Below are 21,563 nucleotides of genomic sequence, written 5' to 3' on the forward strand. Positions count from 1 at the left end.
AAGCGGACGTATGTCCGTTTGAGTCGGCGCATTGGGCCGACTTTTCAGTCCGTGGCAACCCAAACGGACACGCGCAGACGAAATGGGTCGGCACGTTGGAGTTGCTCTTAGTATCTTCTGAAAATAAGTTTAAACCCGGTTGATGAAGGACATTCAAAACACTAACCGCGCAAAGTTTTTTGTTTGCCTCTTGGAAAATATATAAAGTTTTTATTAAAACATACTCGCTCCATTCCAAAATAAATGTTGACGTGCAAGTGGCTACTATGAGAGAGTATAAAGTTTTGTTCAGATGAGTATCCTTTGTAAGGGCATCTTCAAAGCGGACCCTCAAACCTCTCGCATCCGTCCGGACGGCACGGTACCGACATGTTGTGCCTCAAGGAAATATGCCCTAGAGGCAATAATAAAGTTGTTATTTTATATTTCCTTATATCATGATAAATTTTTATTATTCATGCTAGAATTGTATTAAGCGAAAACTTGATACATGTGTGGATACATAGACAAAACACAGAGTCCCTAGTAAGCCTCTACTAGACTAGCTCGTTAATCAAATATGGTTAAGTTTCCTAGCCATAGACATGTGTTTTCATTTGACGAACGGGATCACATCATTAGGAGAATGATGTGATGGACAAGACCCATCCGTTAGCTTAGCATAATGATCATTAAGTTTTATTGCTATTGCTTTCTTCATGTCATATACATATTCCTTTGGCTATGAGATTATGCAACTCCCGGATACCGGAGGAATACCTTGTGTGCTATCGAACGTCACAATATAACTGGGTGATTATAAAGATGCTCTACAGGTACCTCCGAAGGTTGTTGGGTTGGCATAGATCGAGATTAGGATTTGTCACTCCGAGTATCGGAGAGGTATCTCTGGGCCCTCTCGGTAATGCACATCATAAGAAGTCTTGCAAGCAATGTGATTAATGAGTTAGTTGCGGGATGATGTATTACGGAACGAGTAAAGAGACTTGCCGATAACGAGATTGAACTAGGTATGAAGATACCGACTATCGAATCTCGGGCAAGTAACATACCGATGACAAAGGGAATAACGTATGTTGTCATTACGGTTCGACCGATAAAGATCTTCGTAGAATATGTAGGAACCAATATGAGCATCCAGGTTTCGCTATTGGTTATTGACCAGAGAGGTGTCTCGGTCATGTCTACATAGTTCTCAAACCCGTAGGGTCTGCACGCTTAACGTTCGATGATGATTTTGTATTATATGAGTTATGTGATTTGGTGACCGAATGTTTTTCGGAGTCCCGGATGAGATCACGGACATGACAAGGAGTCTCCAAATGGTTGAGAGGTAAAGATTCATATATAGGACGATGGTATTCGGACACCGAAAGTGTTCTGGGGGTACCGGGTACATATCGGGTCACCGAAAGGGGTTCCGGGCATCCCCCGAGCAACTACATGGGCCTAATGGGCCAAGTAGGGGATAGACCAGACCCTAAGGGGCTGGTGCGCCCCATGTAGGCCGAAATAGGAGGGGAAGGAAAGAGGAGAAGGGAGAAAGGAAGGGGAAGGATTCGGCCTCCCCCTTCCTTCCTCCTCCCTCCTCCTTCCTTCCCCCTCCGGTGGATATGGAAAGGGGGGAGGCCAAATTGGGAGGCGCCCAAGTAGGATTCCTCCTACTTGGGGTGCCCCTTGGCTGCGTCTCCTCCCCTCCAACCTATATATATATGAGGGGGGCACCTCTAGAACATACAACAACATCTGTTAGTCATGTGCGGCGCCCCCTCCATAGTGTACGCCTCCGGTCATATTCACGTAGTGCTTAGGCGAAGCCCTACGCGGATCACTTCACCATCACCGTCACCACACCGTCGTGCTGATGGAACTCTCCCTCGACACTTTGCTGGATCAAGAGTTTGAGGGACGTCATCGAGCTGAACGTGTGCAGAACTCGGAGGTGCCGTACGTTCGGTGCTTGATCGGTCGGAATGAAAAGAAGTTCGACTACATCAACCGCGTTGTCAAACGCTTCCGCTTTCGGTCTACGAGGGTACGTAGACACACTCTCCCCCTCTCGTTGCTATGCATCTCCTAGATAGATCTTGCGTGAGCGTAGGATTTTTTTTGAAATTGCATGCTACGTTTCCCAACAGTGGCATCCGAGCCAGGTCTATGCGTAGATGATATGCAAGAGTAGAACACAAAGAGTTGTGGGCGGTGATCGTCATATTGCTTACCACCAATGTCTTATTTTGATTCGGCGGTATTGTTGGATGAAGCGGCCCAGACCAATCTTACATGACCACGTTCGTTAGACCGGTTCCGCCGATAGACATGTAACTAGTTTTGCATAAAGGTGGCTGGCGGGCGTCTGTTTCTCCTACTTTAGTTGAACCGAATTTGACTGCGGCCGATCCTTGTTGCAGGTTATAATAGCAAACTTGATAAATCACCATTGTGGTTTTGTTGGGTAGGTAAGAACGGTTCTTGCTAGAAGCCCGTAGCAGCCACGTAAAACTTGCAACAACAAAGTAGAGGACGTCTAACTTGTTTTTGCAGGGCATGTTGTGATGTGATATAGTCAAGACATGATGTGATATACATTGTTGTATGAGATGATCATGTTTTGTATAAGTTGTCGGCAACTGGCAGGAGCCTTATGGTTGTCGCTTTATTGTATGAAATGCAAACGCCATGTAATTGCTTTACTTTATCACTATGCGTTAGCGATAGTTGTAGAAGCAATAGTTGGCGAGACGACCACGATGCTACGATGGAGATCAAAGTGTCAAGCCGGTGACGATGGAGATCATGACGGTGCTTTGGAGATGGAGATCAAAGGCACAAGATGATGATGGCCATATCATGTCACATATTTTGATTGCATGTGATGTTTATCTTTTATGCATCTTATTTTTCTTAGTATGGCAGTAGCATTACAAGATGATCCCTTACTAAAATTTCAAGGTATAAGTGTTCTCCCTAAGTATGCATCGTTGCGATAGTTCGTCAAGCTGAGACACCACATGATGATCGGGTGGGATAGGCTCTACGTTGACATACAACGGGTGCAAGACAGTTTTGCACATGCGGAATACTCGAGTTAAACTTGACGATCCTAGCATGTACAGACATGGCCTTGAAACACTGGAGACCGAAAGGTTGAACGTGAATCATATACTAGATATGATCAACATATAGATGTTCACCATTGATGACTACTCCATTTCACGTGATGATCGGACATGGTTTAGTTGATTTGGATCACGCATCATTTAGATGACTTGAGGGATGTCTATCTAAGTGGGATTTCTTGAGTAATTTGATTAATTGAACTTAATTTATCATGAACTTAGTCCTGATAGTATTTGCATATCTATGTTGTAGATCAATAGCTCGCGTATAGCTCCCCTGTTTTATTTTTGATATGTTCCTAGAGACTAAGTTGAAAGATGACAGTAGCAATGATGTGGAATGAGTCCATGATCTGAGGATTATCCTCATTGCTGCACAGAAGAATTATGTCCTTGATGCACCGCTAGGTGACAGAACTATTGCAGGAGCAGATGCAGACGTTATAAACGTTTGACAAGCTCGGTATGATGACTACTTGATAGTTTAGTGTACCATGCTTTACGACTTAGAACCGGGACTTCAAAAATGTTTTGAACGCCATGGAGCATATGAGATGTTCCAAGAGCTGAAAATGATATTTCAGACTCATGCCCGTGTTAAGAGGGATGAGACCTCTAACAAGTACTTTGCCTACAAGATGGAAGAGAATAGCTCAGCTAGTGAGCATGTGCTCAGAATGTTTGGGTACTACAATCGCTTGAATCAAGTGGGAGTTAATCTTCCAGATAAGAAAGTGATTGACAGAGTTCTCTAGTCACTATCACCAAGTTACTAGAACTTCGTGATGAACTATAACATGCAAGGGATTACAAAAATGATTCCCAAGCTCTTCGCGATACTGAAATCGGCGAAGTTAGAAATCAAGAAATAGCATCAAGTGTTGATGGTTAAACAAGACCACCAGTTTCAAGAAAAAGGGCAAGGGAAAGAAAGGGAACTTCAAGAAGAATGGCAAGCAAGTTGCCACTCCCGTGAAGAAGCCCAAAGCTAGACCCAAACCTGAAACTGAGTGCTTCTACTGCAAAGGAAATGGTCATTGGAAGCGGAACTGCCCCCAAAAACTTGGCGGGTAAGAAGGATGGCAAAGTGAACAAAGGTATATTTGATATACATGTTATTGATGTGTACTTTACTAGTGTTCATAGTAGCCCCTGGGTATTTGATACCAGTTCAGTTGCTAAGATTTGTAACTCGAAACAGGAGTTGCAAAATGAACAGATACTAGTTAAGGGCGAGGTGACGATGTGTGTTGGAAGTGATTCCAAGGTTGATAAGATCACCATCGCACAGTCCCTTTACCTTCGGGATTAGTGTTGAACCTACAATAAATGTTATTTGGTGTTTGCGTTGAGCATGAATATGATTGGATCATGTTTATTGCAACACGATTATTCATTTAAGTCAAAGAATAATTGTTATTCTGTTTACATGAATAAAACCTTATATGGTCATACACTCAATATAAATGGTTTATTGAATCTTGATCGTAGTGATACACATATTCATAATATTGATACCAAAAGATGCAAAGTTGATAATGATAGTGCAAAATATTTGTCGCACTGCCGTTTAAAGCGCATGAAGAAACTCCATGCAGATGGGCTTTTGGAATCACTTGATACTTGCGAGCCATGCCTCATGGACAAGATGACTAAAACTCCGTTCTCCGGAACAATGGAGCAAGCTAAATGACTTATTGGAAACAATACATACCGATGCATGAGGTCTAACGACTGTTGAAGCACGCGACGGGTATCGTTATTTTCTGACCTTCACAGATGATTTGAGCAGATATGGGTATATCTACTTAATGAAACACAAGTCTGAAACATTTGAATAGTTCAAAGAATTTTAGAGTGAAGTAGGGAATCATTGTAAGAAGAAAATAAAGTTTCTACGATCTAATCACGGAGGCGAAAATTTGAGTTACGTGTTTGGCCGATATGGAATAGTTTCACAACTCACGCCACTTGGAAAACCACAGCGTAATGGTGTGTCCGAACGTCGTAACTGTACTTTATTAGATATGGTGCGATCTATGATGTCTCTTACCGATTTACCACTATTGTTTTGGGGTTATGCATTAGAGATTGTTGCATTCACGTTAAATAGGGCACTGTCTAAATCCGTTGAGACGACACCGTATGAACTGTGGTTTGGCAAGAAACCTAAGCTGTCATTTCTTAAAGTTTGGGGTTGTGATGCTTATGTGAAAAAGCTTCAGCCTGATAAGCTCAAACCCAAATTAGAGAAGTGCATCTCCATAGGATACCCAAAAGAAACTATTGGGTACACCTTCTATCACAGATCCGAAGGCCAGATCTTTGTTGCTAAAAATGGATCCTTTCTAGAGAAGGAGTTCCTCTTGAAAGAAGTGAGTGGGAGGAAAGTAGAACTTGATGAGGTAGTTGTACCTTCTCTCGAATTGAAAATTAGCTCATCACAGAAAACCGTTCCCGTGATCCCTAAACCAACTAGAGAGGAAGCTAATGATGATGATCATAAAACTTCAGCAAGTTACTACCGAACCTCGTAGGTCAATTAGAGCATGTTCCACACCAGAGTGGTACGGTAATCCTGTTCTGGAAGTCATGTTACTAGACCATGATGAACCTATGATCTATGAGGAAGCGATGATGAGCCCAGATTCCGCAAAATGGCTTGAGGCCATGAAATCTGAGATAGGATCCATATATGAGAACAAAGTATGGACTTTGGTTGACTTGCCCGATGATCGGCAAGCCATAGAGAATAAATGGATCTTCAAGAAGAAGACTGACGCTGATGGTAATGTTACTGTCTACAAAGCTCGACTTATCGTGAAAGGTTTTCGACAAGTTCAAGGAGTTGACTACGATGAGACTTTCTCACCCGTAGCGATGCTTAAGTCTGTCCGAATCATGTTAGCAATTGCCGCATTTTATGATTATGAAATGTGGCAAATGGACGTCAAAACTGCATTCCTTAATGGATTTCTTAAAGAAGAGTTGTATATGATATAACCAAAAGTTTTTGTCGATCCTAAAGGTGCTAACAAAGTGTGCAAGCTCCAGCAATCCATTTATGGACTGGTGCAAGCATCTCGGAGTTGGAATATACGCTTTGCTGAGGTGATCAAAGCATATGGTTTTATACAGACTTGCGGTGAATCCTGTATTTACAAGAAAGTTAGTGGAGCATTACAGCCTTTTTGATAAGTATATGTGAATGACATATTATTGATCGGAAATGATGTAGAATTTTCTGGAAAGCATAAAGGAGTGTTTGAAAGGAGTTTTTTCAAAGAAAGACCTCGGTGAAGCTGCTTACATATTGGGTATCAAGATCTATAGAGATAGATCAAGACATTTGATAAAACTTTCGATGAGTACATACCTTGATAAGATTTTGATGGAGTTCAAAATGGATCGGTCAAAGAAGGAGTTCTTGCCTGAGTTGTAAGGTATGAAGTTGAGTAAGAGTCAAAACCCGACCACGGCAGAAGATAGAGAGAGAATGAAACTCATTCCCTATGCCTCAGCCATAGGTTCTATAAAGTATGACATGCTGTGTATCGGACCTATTGTGTACTTTGCCATGTGTTTGGCAAGGGGGTACAATAGTGATCTAGGAGTAGATCACCGGACATCGGTCAAAATTATCCTTAGAGGACTAAGGAAATATTTCTCGGTTATGGAGGTGATAAAGAGTTCGTCGTAAAGAGTTATGTCGATGCAAGCTTTGACACCGATCTGGATGACTATGAGTCTCGATCTGGATACATATTGAAAGTGGGAGCAATTAGCTAGAGTAGCTTCATGCAGAGCATTGTAGACATAGAAATATGCAAAAATCATACGGATCTGAATGTGGCAGACCCGTTGACTAACTTCTCTCACAAGCAAAACATGATCATACCTTATTACTCTTTGGGTGTTAATCACATGACGATGTGAACTAGATTATTGACTCTAGTAAACCCTTTGGGTGTTGGTCACATGGCGATGTGAACTATGGGTGCTAATCACATAAATATGTGAACTATTGGTGTTAAATCACATGGCGATGTGAACTAGATTATTGACTCTAGTGCAAGTGGGAGATGATAACCCACAAGTATAGGGGATCGCAGCAGTTTTCGAGGGTAGAGTATTCAACCCAAATTTATTGATTCGACAAAAGGGGAGCCAAAGAATATTCTTGAGTATTAGCAGCTGAGTTGTCAATTCAACCACACCTGAAAGACTTAATATCTGCAACAAAGTATTTAGTAGCAAAGTAGTATGGAAGTAACGGTAACGGTGGCAAAAGTAACAGTAGCAGTTTTGTAGCAATCGTAACAGTGGCCACGAAAAAGTAACTTAGCAAACATCAATATGTGAAAAGCTCGTAGGCAATGGATGAATGATGGATAATTATGTCGGATGGCATTCATCATGCAACGGTTATAACATAGGGTGACACAGAACTAGCTCTAGTTCATCAATATAATGTAGGCATGTATTCCGAATATAGTCATACGTGCTTATGGAAAAGAACTTGCATGACATCTTTTGTCCTACCCTCCCATGGTAGCGGGGTCCTATTGGAAACTAAGGGATATTAAGGCCTCCTTTTAATAGAGTACCAGACCAAAGCATTAGCACTTAGTGAATACATGAACTCCTCAAACTACGGTCATCACCGGGAGTGGTCCCGACTATTGTCACTCCGGGGTTGCCGGATCATAACACGTAGTAGGTGATTATTACTTGCAAATATATTCATGAAAACATAATAGGTTCAGATCTGAATTCATGGCACTCGGGCCCTAGTGACAAGCATTAAGCATAGCAAATTCATAGCAACATCAATCTTAGAACATAGTGGATACTAGGGATCAAACCCTAACAAAACTAACTCTATTACATGGTAAATCTCATCCAACACATCACGGTCCAGCAAGCCTACGATGGAATTACTCACGCACGGCGGTGAGCATCATGAAATTGGTAATGGAGGATGGTTGATGATGATGATGGCGACACATTCCCTTCTTTGGAGCCCCGAACGGACTCCAGATCTGCCGTCCCGAGGAAGAACAGGGCTTGGCGGCGGCTCTGTATCGTAAAACGTGATGAATCCTTCTCTTAGATTTTTTTCTCCCCGAAAGGGAATATATGGAGTTGGAGTTGAGGTCGGTGGAGGTCCAGGGGCCCCACAAGGTCGGAGGGTGCGCCCCCACCCTTGTGGCTAAGGTGTGGGCCCCCTATTGCTGATTCTTTCGCCATTTTTTATTACTTCCAAAACTTGGCTCCGTGAAGTTTCAGGTCATTCCGAGAACTTTTTATTCTGCACAAAAATAACACCATGGCAATTCTGCCGAAAACAACGTCAGTCCGGGTTAGTTCCTTTCAAATCATGCAGGTTAGAGTTCAAAACAAGGGCAAAAGAGTTTGGAAAAGTAGATATGATGGAGACGTATCAACTCCCCCAAGCTTAACCCATTGCTTGTCCTCAAGCAATTCAGTTGACAAACTGAAGTGATAAAGAAAAACTTTTACAAACTCTGTTTGATCTTGTTGTTGCAAATATGTAAAGTCAGCATTCAATTTTCAGCAAAGATTATGAACTAACCATATTCACAATAACTTTTAAATCTCACATTTATCCATATCAATGGCATAATCAACTAGCGAGCAATAATAATAAATCTCGGATGACAACACTTTCTCAAAACAATCATGATTTGATATAACAAGATGGTATCTCGCTAGCCCTTTCTGAGACCGCAAAACATAAATGCAGAGCACCTCTGAACATCAAGGACTGACTAGACATTGTAATTCATGGTAAAAGAGATCCAGTCATACTCAATATAAATTAATAACAATGCATACAAATGACAGTGGCGCTCTCTAACTGGTGCTTTTTATAAGAGGATGGTGACTCAGCAATTAAAGTAAATAGATAGGCCCTTCGCAGAGGCAAGCAGGGATTTGCAGAGGTGCCAGAGCTCGAGTTTGAAATAGAGGTTGAATAATATTTCGAGCGGTATACTTTCATTGTCAACATAACAACTAAGAGATCTCAATATCTTCCATGCTACATACATTATAGGCGGTTCCCAAACAGAATGGTAAAGTTTATCCTCCCCCACCACCAACAAGCACACTCCACGGCTGGTCCAAAACAATGGGTACCGTCCAACTAACAACAGTCCCGGGGGAGTTTTGTTTGCAATTATTTTGATTTGATTTGCTTTGAGCATGGGACCGGACATCCCGGTTACCAGCCATTTTCTCGTGAATGATGAGCGGAGTCCACTCATCGTGAGAATAACCCTCCTAGCATGGAAGATATTGACAGCCCTAGTTGGTACATGAGCTACTCGAGCATACAAAACAGATTATCATTTGAAGATTTAGAGTTTGGCACATGCAAATTTACTTGCAACGGCAGGTAAATACCGCATATAGGAAGGTATCACTACAAAAAAATACACTTCCGTGATGATACGTGTTTGTCACAGTAGGTCACATTTTTTGTCATGCATGTACATCCATGACAATTTTATGACAGAATCAAGATAGTCATACCCGTGCTGTCGTAGAAGTGTTCCATGACATTACCAAAATTATCATCACGGAAGTGTCCACTTCCATGACGATAAATCGCGCATCACAAAAGTGCTTTCGTCAAGGGTGGCCGACACGTGGCATCCACCATAACGGAACGCCGTTAAGCTATCAGGTCCGGTTTTGGATCCGATAACCCGTTAACAGCCCCGACCAATGGGGATTTTCCACGTGTAAAATCATCATTGGCTGGAGGAAACACGTGTCGGCTCACCGTTGGGACAGATGTCATCCACTCATTGGACCCAAAGCGCCTATGATACGTCGACATGTGGCACGGCCCAACAGAGGCCCATATAGGTTAAAAAGGCCGGCCCAGTCAAAGGCCCGTAGTACTTACTCAGGTACTAGTGGGCCAGCCCAATAACGGCCTGCTTAATAAATGCCCATTTACAGCCCAAAGCTAGATGTGGCCCGTTAATTGTTTGCCGAATATTTGGGCCCATTTACGGCCCGAAGCCAGATCTGGCCCGTTAACTGTTCGCCGAATATTTGGACCCAATTACAGCCCAGTGACTTTCGGCCTGTTAGAGGCTCGATGTAGACATGGGCCCATTTCAGTCCGGTGTGACTTTTGGCCTGGGAATGGCCCGTGCTGCCCATGGGCCATATATGGTCCGACGGGACATTAGGCCCACTAACGGCCTGTGATAGAGGTGGCAACAGTTAAGCCCAACGTGACTTTGGGCCTGTTAAAGGCCTGTCGCATAATTCGGCCCGTTGATGTCTGTACTAAGCTTTCGGCCTCTTAAAGGCCCATGATATCAGTGGGCCAACTAAGGCCCGAGATATGTTTCGGCCTGGTAACTGCCCGTGATATAACTGGGCCCAAAAAGGCCCGGTTTACATTTCAGCCTGCTGAAGGCCCGTCGACGACTAGTGAAAATTGAGGCCCAATATGCATTTCGGCCTGCTAAAGGCCCATGGTTTCATCTGGGCCATAACAGGCCAGTACAATATTCAGCCTGTTAATGGCCCAACGCTACCTGGGCCAAACTAAGCGCTGGGTCCACAAAAGGCCCAACTAAAATATAGGCCGGTGTAAGTTGTGGGCCTCGCGCAAAGTGTGAAGGGCCCAATCATTCGGGCCCAAGAATGATGCAGGCCGGCCCAATTGTGGCCCGCTAAACACCAGGCCCGTTAGAGGCGAATGTTTCGGCCCGGTCGACTACATCTGATTTTTTTTCAGATAGCGAATGATGGCAGTAACTAGTAGGAATTAAGAACAAACCTACTCTATACAATAAAGAAATTACGGCATAGTAACTAAGAATAAACCTACACTAATAAAGGATTTATGGTATATTACATCCACTGGGCATCGAAGTTCGCCACCAGTGATCATAAAGCGCAACGAAGAAGCAGATTACAAAAACTGGGCACCATTGCAGCGTAACAAAATGATACTGAACAGATACCACTTCCAAGACGGTTCAAGAAAGGTTAGCCTTGCGCGGGAACTGCTGCGCAAGCTGCTAAGCAAGGCTGTGAGACCGTCCTAGCATGTCGTTCATAGCTTCCAGGTGTAGCTGTTTAGCGATGAGGTTCTCATTGGTGTTCTCCACAATCTTTCTTAGAGATAGGACTTCAATTCGAAGTTGAGTTGCAGAATGCCTTTCTGCTAGAACTTGGGACTGAAGAAGTCGAACTGATTCAGACAACGAATTCTGTGAGCTTGTTTGACTGCTAGTCTCAAGTAACTTGAACACTGCATCAAGACAAGACTTTGGGGTTGTCTCGCTATCTTCAAGATGTTTTGCCTTCTTTGCTGCAATATATGTTGGGTTTGTCGCACAGCCTTCAGCAGACTTGTGCATGCCATCAGGCATATCACCCTGAAACAAAGCAGAGAGATGACAGGTTTTGCACGTGTATAAACAAAGATGATAACTGTGCTATCAATTCCATCCAATTTCAAATTAGAAATAAAGAGTAAGTTCAAAATATCAATAGCATAATTTGGCATTGTTCATAATGCGGGGAGCTTCACCACACTACTGGATTACCATGTCAACATAACAAGCATAGATGAAGGGCAAAGAAAATCATTGTATCTATTTTGGTTAATGTGCATGGCATGTTGTTCATATCATCAGCCACATCAGTAAGATAAAACAGGAGATGACAAGGCGCAAACGTGGGCTGCTTCACCACACACTGGATTATAGATCCACAAAAACAAGCATACATATAGGGAGTATTGAGTAATGTGCATGGTATGAATAAGGAATTTGGTTTTACAAGTAAAACTTAGAACTTACGGTTCTTGCGAACATGCATTTTGGTAGAAACAGCAAACTAAACAGCAGTAAAAGATAGGGAGTATGAGCAAATTAAACAGCAGTTGAGGATAAAGGCTTTAGAAGGACTGACTTACATTAACAGTTAACACCGGCTTTATAATGCCCTTCTCCATGTCAAGGGAAGGATAACTCAAGAATTTCAACACATAATCTTCTTCATAAGCATTGCCTGTACTCTACATTTTGTAGAGAGTAATTATAGATATGATAATACTGGAAGGGATAGAGGATAATGAAGATAAGATGCAGATTGATGCTACATAATCAACTACCAATCCCTGGAAGTACAAGCATTACAGGACAAAATGTACTGACAAGAGCAATGGGCTACACTTCTGCACTAGCATTGTCTGTGTATTCTACTTTTTGGTAAGATTAAATATAGATCTGATCTTTTTTAGTAAATGGTGGGCGAGGGAGATAAGATGCAGAATGCTACACAATGAACCAATCCCTCTTCCCATAATACAAGAGTGTTTTGAACACTGGTGTACTGTACAAAACGTTCTTATATTATGGGACGGAGGGAGTAGCTGTTAATGTAAGTACAGTCATAGACGACGTTCAGTCCTTACAAGAGGACTGCAGAGCTAAACCTCTTCAAAAGCATTGGGTTGATTCTAAATTTATGTAAGAGTCCATACGGATCTTATAATGTCCACCAAATGGACGATAACGAGGCTAACATGTGCAGTGATGCTACATAATCAAACAGCTGTGAAAGTAAGTTTGGTCATACAGGGCAAGAGGTACTCACAAGAGCAATGCAGTGTGCAGTATAGTTGCGAGATTCTGTGGTCCCTTGAGAACGAATGTTCTTCTGCTAACAGTTTTCGTACAAGTGAGACGTTAAGGCAAATGCAGAAATGTAGTTCAAATTGCGATGTGATATCATAGATAGTACCTTACACTGTAGCCGAGACCAATGTGTAACAAGATTATTCCAGTCACCATCGGATAAATGTAGCACCGGAGACTTTACAGAAATTTCGTTTAGAGGCTTGCCATCGAAGTGCGCTTGCCTCAGGTAGGAACGATACTTCATCAACGAGTGCTTGAAAAGCGCAACCAACCCTTGCTCGTCTTCACAATCCAGTTTGGTCCTCGCCTATTTAAAAGAATGAAATCTTGTGTCTTCTGTCAGCAGAAACATATGCAGTAATGACCATGAATAACATTAGTACATTACTTACGCATAAGTTGCGGAGGAAGACTGGAAATTTTTCTGTGTCTGCGGTATAATCTTTCCATGAAGGAAAGATGCGCACAAAGTTCCTGACAACAATATAAGCTTTGTCTTCGAAACTGGGAAGAAATGGAACAGGGGTCCTATTTGCTGCAATTGGGGCTCTCTCTGGTTTGAAAAGGGATTTGGCAACTGGATTTGGTGTACTCTTTGCTGGAATGGGGGTTTTGCGTCGTAGAGCTGGTGCTATGTCAACTGGCATAATCATAATGTTTGCTGCAGTTGGGGTCTGCTGAGTTGGGGCATCAGAAATGACTAGTGTAGTAGGGCTAGAGTCTGCTAGAGTTGGGGTGTTTTGTGGGTCAGGTGATATTGCAACTACACCTAATGGGCTATTTGATTTATCAGGTGCCACTACCTTTTCCAAATACTTTGCTTGTGCTCCTCCACGATCAGCAATCGCCCTCTTCCTTTTGAACGCCTGATACACAAGAACAACATTTGAATGGATAAATATGGTATGATGACAGATGGAATATGTACTGAAAATGGATAGGCAGGCCGTATTCACATACACGATGTGTAAACTAAGCTAATGGCAGTTCAACAAAGTAGAAGCAATGCAAAGCATCAGTTGCAAGATATGTGCGACAAATATAACCTTGGAAAGTTAGAGCAAGCACCTTGATGGGTGAATAAGATAGGGCATCTTCCTCTAACTCCTCCACTAGGGAGCTACATTGACTTAGGTCTCCCTCTAGCTCAGAATCACTGTTAGGATCATATTCTGAGCATGAATCTGTAGGTGGAGAGCGTTTGCATTGCATTGCATCCAGACTTGATTTCAGTCCCTTAATGCTGAGTTTGACAGCCATGGCATTGTTCTGCTTTATTCTTTTCATGCGCGCAAGCTCATAATCATTATGATGCTGTTCAGAATCTGAGATTCATGAAAACATAAAAAGTAGTCAGATTATCTATGGAATGCATTGTAGATTCAACTCGAAGAGTGTCTCCCTATAAACCCCTGCATATGCAAAGTTCACCCCCAACCGTGCTGACCAGACCACACACAGAAATACAAAACCCTTATGTCTCTATAACAGGCAGACACACATTTCAAAACTGAAGTAGGAACATTAGAATTATATGAAATTCGTATTTGAACAAATAAACTAAGGAATTATGAGTGGCATAATGTTTAGCTTCAAGGGTGGAGTGTTGGTAGTGCGACACAAAGCAAGTAGGCAGATTGTATTCCCTGTAAAAGAACGAAGCCTATGTAAAAGCTGGAAATGACACTTTCTTTCTATACAATGCACTGTTCGTTGCCCACACATGATGGAAGAGATCACATAGAGAAATACTATTCACTCATGTCTACGGTTGCAGTATTTAGAAACAGGGTGGTCCACCCTAAAAGAATATTGACAACAAATATGACAAGGCAAGCATAGATGTAGTGAATCAATCATTTACTTGTGAGCTCACTAGGACAAGTATGCAGAATTGTAACTGCAGTAAGAGACCGTCCAAAATCTAAATCAAGAAGTTTGTCTAGCACTTATTGTTTGCAACTAATCGACGTGAATAATTGGATATTATATCAAATGAGTAAGAAAGACAAGTAAAATTTTCAACAAACCTGGCTTGTAGTAGTAATCTGGGTTAATGTCACTACGACCAACAATCCAAAATGACTAGTGTCTGTTCCTAGGGCCGGAATTTTGAAAACCCTGTGAACTTTACAGGTACTAAACATTACCGAAATACATCTGAACCATTAAGTGTAGGTAGCACTGAGCACACAACAAACCCTAATGACAGTCCTGCCTAATGAGTAATGAATCAATTAGAAAATGGGTGATGAGGAGTGGTTGCTGAGTGTTGAGGACTTATCTCAGGATAAATCAGGTTGGCTTAGTGGGTGCTGCACGCCTGAGCCCTAAACAGACTGGGAAGGTGGGCATGGCGGCGCGCCCGGGCAGCGGTGACGCTGTTGGGCGAGCGGCTCCTGACCTCCTGTTAGTCCGGCGTCTCCTCCTAGAGTCATGCCGTCCGGGGACGGCAAGTTGCCGGCGAGGCAGGCGGCTGGGGGCGAGTAGAGATCGGAAGCGCGCAGCAGAACAGAGGGGAATCGGGGCCTGGGACGACCCAAAATCCCAGGGTGGGCCGGGCCACCGTGGGCACCCTGTAGAGATACACACCCGAGCGGCGAACATGCATTTTCGAAACTAATTTAGGAACATTTAGCTGACCAATTAAACGAATCTGTTTTAATAATATCAGATTCGTATTTGAACAACTAAGCTTGTTTAGCTTGATGGGTCGAGCAGTGCTATTATGACACGAAGGACGTATTCTGATCGTATAGTGATCATAAAAGGGGGAAACCGGAGAAATGATATTTAGCAGCCATTGTTTGCTTCGAACTAAGAACTTAATTCTAAGAGCTGAAAAGAAAGTAGAGTAACCAAGTTAAGATCTATTTTCTGGTTGAGATCAAAAAGTTGAGGAGATATGAAGTACCACCTCTCTTGCGGTGTCGTGTAGGCATCGGGGGTGTGATGGCTGTCGGTGGCATTGAAGCAGATCTGCGACGGTAGACGGGTGCATCAGGGGATAAGTCCCATTGTGGTGGAAGAGAAGGTCTTGTGAGTGGCCCCGGCAAAGAGGACGACGACGCCGATGAAGCGAGAGGACGTGATGCAAGGCTCTTGGTCCGTCACCGTGGATGAGAAACGTCCATCTCTAGCAGTGGACGATGCGGTCTTGGTAGGCGCTCCGGCATGGTGAAGGACGGTGGCGATGGATGTGGTGGAGGACGGCGGCGATGGATGTGGTGGAGGACGACGGCGATGGATGGGGTGGCGGACGGAGGCTGGTGTGGGGATGGTGTTCTGGCGTGGACGGTGTATGAATGGGAAAATGGAGGGAGAGGTACGGGGAACCATGTTTCTGGGATGCGCCTGTCTGAAATATGGGAAAGTTACGAACTTAGCCCCCGTTTAAAATTTGGACGTCTCGTCGGTTGGGGATACGACGATAATCTCGCATCTCGCCAATATTGGCCCAGAGCGATTTCGGGCGAGGAGAGGGTGGTTGGCGCCCATGGTTGGCGCCCACGGTGTATGAACGAGGCTGACAGGTAGGGCGGTTGTGTCACGTCTGAGTGAAGTTACAAACCTGCCCCTATTGAAAATATTTGCCTACATCGATTTCGGCCGAGTCGAGTTTGTTTTGCCGCCCACCGTGTATGAATCGAGAAATGGAGGGAGAAACAGAGGTCTTTCGGACGGGCTTGAATCAAATGTGTTTTGCCGCCCATGTTTGGCGCCCACCGTGTCGGAATGGGCTCAGAGGAGGTCGTGTCACGTCTTATTGAAGCTACTATCCTACCCCTATTTAGAGCAGTGGAAATCGGGCCGATGGATTGTCCGTGTAATGGGTAGACAGTAATTTCCATCTCCCAAACACTTGGCTTCGGGTAGCCGACGTGGGAGTGGACATTTTGCCGCTTCTTTCGAATTTTGGGACAATAAGCATCCACGTTTACCCTGGCAACTAAATTCGAATCCATTTTGTATTCCTATACGAATCTTTATAAATCATTCTATGTGTTTTTATATATCTTTAAAAGGACAACAAAGATGTATTCCACTGTCATATATGAATATGGTTTACAAATGCCGATACTCAAATTCAGAAGCTAGAATCCAGCTTAAGGTGAATTCGAATATTTGGAACACTTCATGTCCAACTCAAATTTCACACGCAACATAATGTGTACTCCCATTTATATATGTACACAAGCGATGTATCAAGATTCAAATACCGAGTGAATCAACCAAGAATGTACAGAACTAACAGACATATAAACACTTATAGAGTATATGGATCAATAATATCAACTAACATACATAAGCCAGGCCGCTGTACTTTTCTTTGCTACAACAGCATCCTTTTTTTAGCCAAGCTACTACAGCATCTTGGCCCTTTCTGATGCGTGCCACTTATGGTCCATCTATACTACTATTATTGCTGAATGTACATTCAGCCCGATTGGCATATTTGTAGGTTTGGCACAACAATCAAAATGAAATGTCTCCGAGTCTTATCAATTAATACGGACATGTGCTCAAATAAAATTACAAACCAAAAAACAAAAAACAAAAAACAATTATTACATGATCTCTAAAACAAATGGTTTGATTGATTACATGAACAAACAACACAAAGCTTATTCAACGATGGAAAGAACATTTCACCTATGATTTACCAAGTGGGAATTTAATTTCCTTTTTTCCTTCAGGACCTTAACAATGTGGTCAGTCTCAGTTTGCTTCGTTTTGAAATCCACCAAATATTTAATGGTTGTCTTGAGTACTGCTACTGATTGTGCTGTTTGCTTCCTCAACATGTCGACTTCATCTCTAAGTGCAGAAGTAGAATCTCTTTCTACCACTAGTTTAGCCTCTAGAGCATCAGCAGTTGGCAATTCATAATGCACGATTGGGCCGGTGCCACTGCTGTGGGATGATACAACGTCCATGGGGACCTCGCTCTTTGATCTTGGGCTAACCTGTTTTGCCATTAAAGTTCTGATTGGATTCAGAAAAGTTGAAGTTAGCAAAACATCTCAACTGGGAGTTATAACAGCAAACCAGTTAAACAAACAAGGAATTAAAGAGTTTCAATTCGATGCTGAAAAGTAGTTATTAACATCATTGTAACCCGTTGTTGCAGCAGCAAAGCAGTTAAACAAACAAGTAGCTATTTAAGTCCGGCAAACAGGTAATTCTTAACAGTAAGTATCAAACACATAGATAGGTGCAGTCTATAATAGGATTAACAGGTTGTGGCATTATGTAATCAGTAGCAAACTAAATTAAGCCAAGCAACATAATTGAACAATTTTGCAATAAGTGGCTAAATAAAATTCCGAGAAGCAGGTAACTGAACTTATGCTAGTTCTTTGTACAGGCACACTGCAACTTCTTTTTCGCTTACAAGGTTGTACGAAGGAGTCCATGGCATCAATTGCTTGGATACGCAGTCCCAATACTTCTTTCTTCCCACACTGCATTGGTAAGTCGAATGGTTAATCTGGTAAGATGGTGCGTCCTCCATATGTTATATGAGGACGTGTAGTCAGACTAGTTGTAGCCACACACATCACACTGGCTTTTACTGTATATTTCATGCGATTACTTTTGGCATATCGAGATCTAAGCAATCTACAATAGGATGAAAAGACTGGCATCCTTCACATTATTGGCGAACCCAGTTCATAGAAACAAGCAATTCAACCATTCTATGGGTAAATAAAAAGCGCCACTGGAATATTTTTCACTACCCCTATCATACACGCAAAAGGGGCGACGCAACCATAGGGGCTGGTATGGGCGGCCACCTCGGGTGGCTCGAAAGTGTGCACCTAGTTTGAGTCGTCCAGGTTGGCTCAGGCTAGTTTTGTTCGTCCCAACGCACGAGCAGGCAATGTAAAAAATGAAGAAAAATGTTTCAGTTTGGATAGGCCAATAACATAAGTGCAAGGCAGGCCCTATAGTAGGCTCGCGGCCGAAACGAGCGCCTCCCATATCGATCGACAACAGGAAAAATCCCAATTCATCCGCTCCAGCCTCCAGTCTGGTTTGCTCCTAACCTAGTCGCCGCTGGACAGACCGACACAGCACTTCCTCACGCCCTCGTTGGAGGGCGGTCGCCGGGCTTCAAGCGAACGGAAGGACAATAAGATGAAGATCCAACCCTGGGTGTAGCCTGCGTGGGAGGCAGCGGCGGCAGCACGGGCATGGCATCGAGCTTGCGCAAATGGAAAGTCGCAGCTTGCAAAAGTAGCATGCGCAACGAGCAGGTACATCACAGCCCTGATTATATCTAATTCAACTCTTCAATTTCTGGCCAATATTTAAACCTGACGGTGTTGTAAAACTGCTTGTATGTAGGGAATCTTGAGAAAATGAAACCAATTTCTACTTATTTTATAACTCCCCCAATCAATACTGAACTGACTGAATCTGATGTATCTAATCAAGTTTCCGGTGCAAACATCCAAGCTCATGTTGTTCTTGAGCCTGAAGTGTCTAATGAACAGACTTCTAATGAAGGATTTGATGCAAACATTTTACATGCTCCTGGTGATGAACATATAGTGTCTAATGAGGCATCTAATGCAAGCATTTTGCAAGCTCCCATTGAAGGATTTAGTGTCTAATGATGATCTGCTATGTTGAGAGAGACATAGAGATTTGCAGGCATTGATGACAAGCAAATTATAGTGCATTTTCATGGCTTGAGGAAACGTCGAGGCCATCTACCAGAAAGTCCCCGTATCATGACAACGTAGCATAAATACTTTTCTAATCTATTGTTTGAAACTATTGGCATACTTGTGCAGGATAAATATATTGATATGCAGTTTGCGCACTGGTTATAGGTGCAATTACACTTCGATATTTTCAGCCAGAGAACGAATAATTCAAGCAGGTACAGACCATGTTTGTAGTCCTTGTACACCATGTTGCATTTTGTGTTTTTTGGTGCTTGCATCATTTAGTGTTTATAATCTGAACTACTTTGGATCATTAACTGGTTTTCAAAGTGCATGTAGCTTCACATTTCTCAAGTTATGTTGATTTCCGGAGTGCAAGTGCCTTCGTATTTTTTAAGTTAAATGTTCTCCCCTGGTAACTTGAATTCGTGGATCCGCCACTGCACACAAATCATACACGAATGCCAGTACGAATTAAATGAAATGCAGGGACTTACGCTAGCTCGTTGTACATGCTCACTGCAGCTCTGCTTGCGCTTGGGATGTTCCATGTACAAGTCCATGTTACCACTTGCTTGGATGTGCAGGACTTGTGCTCCTTGCATCCCCCTCTGCATTTTTGACACGGCGAATGGCTGATCAAATAAGAGGAATCGACCTTGCTGTTGTACCGGAGGACAGATACTTACAAGGTTATACGGGTGTGCAGGATGTGTACCAGATCCCGTAGCGTCATCATGCTTCGCTAAAAAATGGATTTGCTTGTTTCAGATGATATCTCCATAAGGAATAAGAGTTCAAGTCAGAGTTGGATAGGCGTGTAAGCTAAGAGAGCAGTGAAAGGATATCCAAACATCGTCGGAACAGTGAAGGGAGTGATGTGTGGATACCTAGTTCGGGCCGGCGTTTGGGCATGCTCGCCTAGCTAGAGTGCGGGCCATTGAGGGTGATGCGCTGGCTTTGGCTGGCCGCGCACGGATGCAGATCTTGAGTGGCAGCGGAGTGCTACGATGCGGTGGACGAGACCATTGGTGAAGCCCCAGCGGCCTTGGGGGGCGGAGGCGCGACGATGTGCTCGGTGAAGTAGCCCTGGTGAGCTGGGAGACGGTGTCGGTGAAGCGCACCTGATGCGGTGGAAGTCGGTGTCTGTGAGGCACGTCGGTTGTGGCGGCCGACGTTGTCGGTGGACCACCCGATGCGGTGGACGAGGGCGTAGATGAGGTAGCTCCGGTGCGGTGGTGAAGCGCGACCATCGTCTTCGTCGTCGTTGTCCGGCACAGAGGTGGGGAAAGAGACGAGACGAGGGGCAATTCGAACTTTGCGTGGGTTGGCGGCGAATTAGGGATTTGAGCAATCTGGGCGCGGAAGGGGACGGTGGAGAAGAGAGATTTTGCAGGGCTGGAATTGGGGCCGCCAGATATTGGAATCCGAAATGTGGAAGCGCGAACTTATTTTGTCGTCATCCTTTTTTTGGGTGGGTGGCTGGGTGCTACGCGTCCGTCCGACACACGCGACCACCACGACACGACCCTGGTGCGCCTACATCTGAGAATGCAAACGAATCTTCTTTCATTTGCAAACGAATCTGTATGTATTACCATGCCTGTGTTTTCCTTGCAATAATTAGTCATTCAAAACGAGATACTATAAGTTAATTAATGAGGACTTATTTGAAAAAAAATCTAAATGGTATCCACGCTAACGTGGATTAGAGTGTGTGTCACATAATTAGTTATTTGAATTAGAGTGTGTGTCACATAGCGATCTCCAATTCTAACGTGGATTTCGCATTTCACTGTATCCACGCTACTTTTTTAATACAAATTCATATGTATATGATGAACACCATGGTAGTGAGAAAACTTTTGGATGGATTCAAACATATGACCTACAAAATAGCACAACAAATCGAGTCAATGTCAACTTTTCGAAACCTAGTATGGCACGAATTCGAAATAATTACCCATATGCATGGTCCTCAGTTCAAATCTTACAATGTACACCGAATTGAAACATCGATATTAAGTCTCATACTATCTACATTCAAATGTTGTTTTTAGCCCCCC

Source organism: Triticum aestivum, chromosome 6D, assembly GCF_018294505.1.
Source record: "Triticum aestivum cultivar Chinese Spring chromosome 6D, IWGSC CS RefSeq v2.1, whole genome shotgun sequence".
In the NCBI taxonomy this organism is placed as follows: Eukaryota; Viridiplantae; Streptophyta; class Magnoliopsida; order Poales; family Poaceae; genus Triticum; species Triticum aestivum.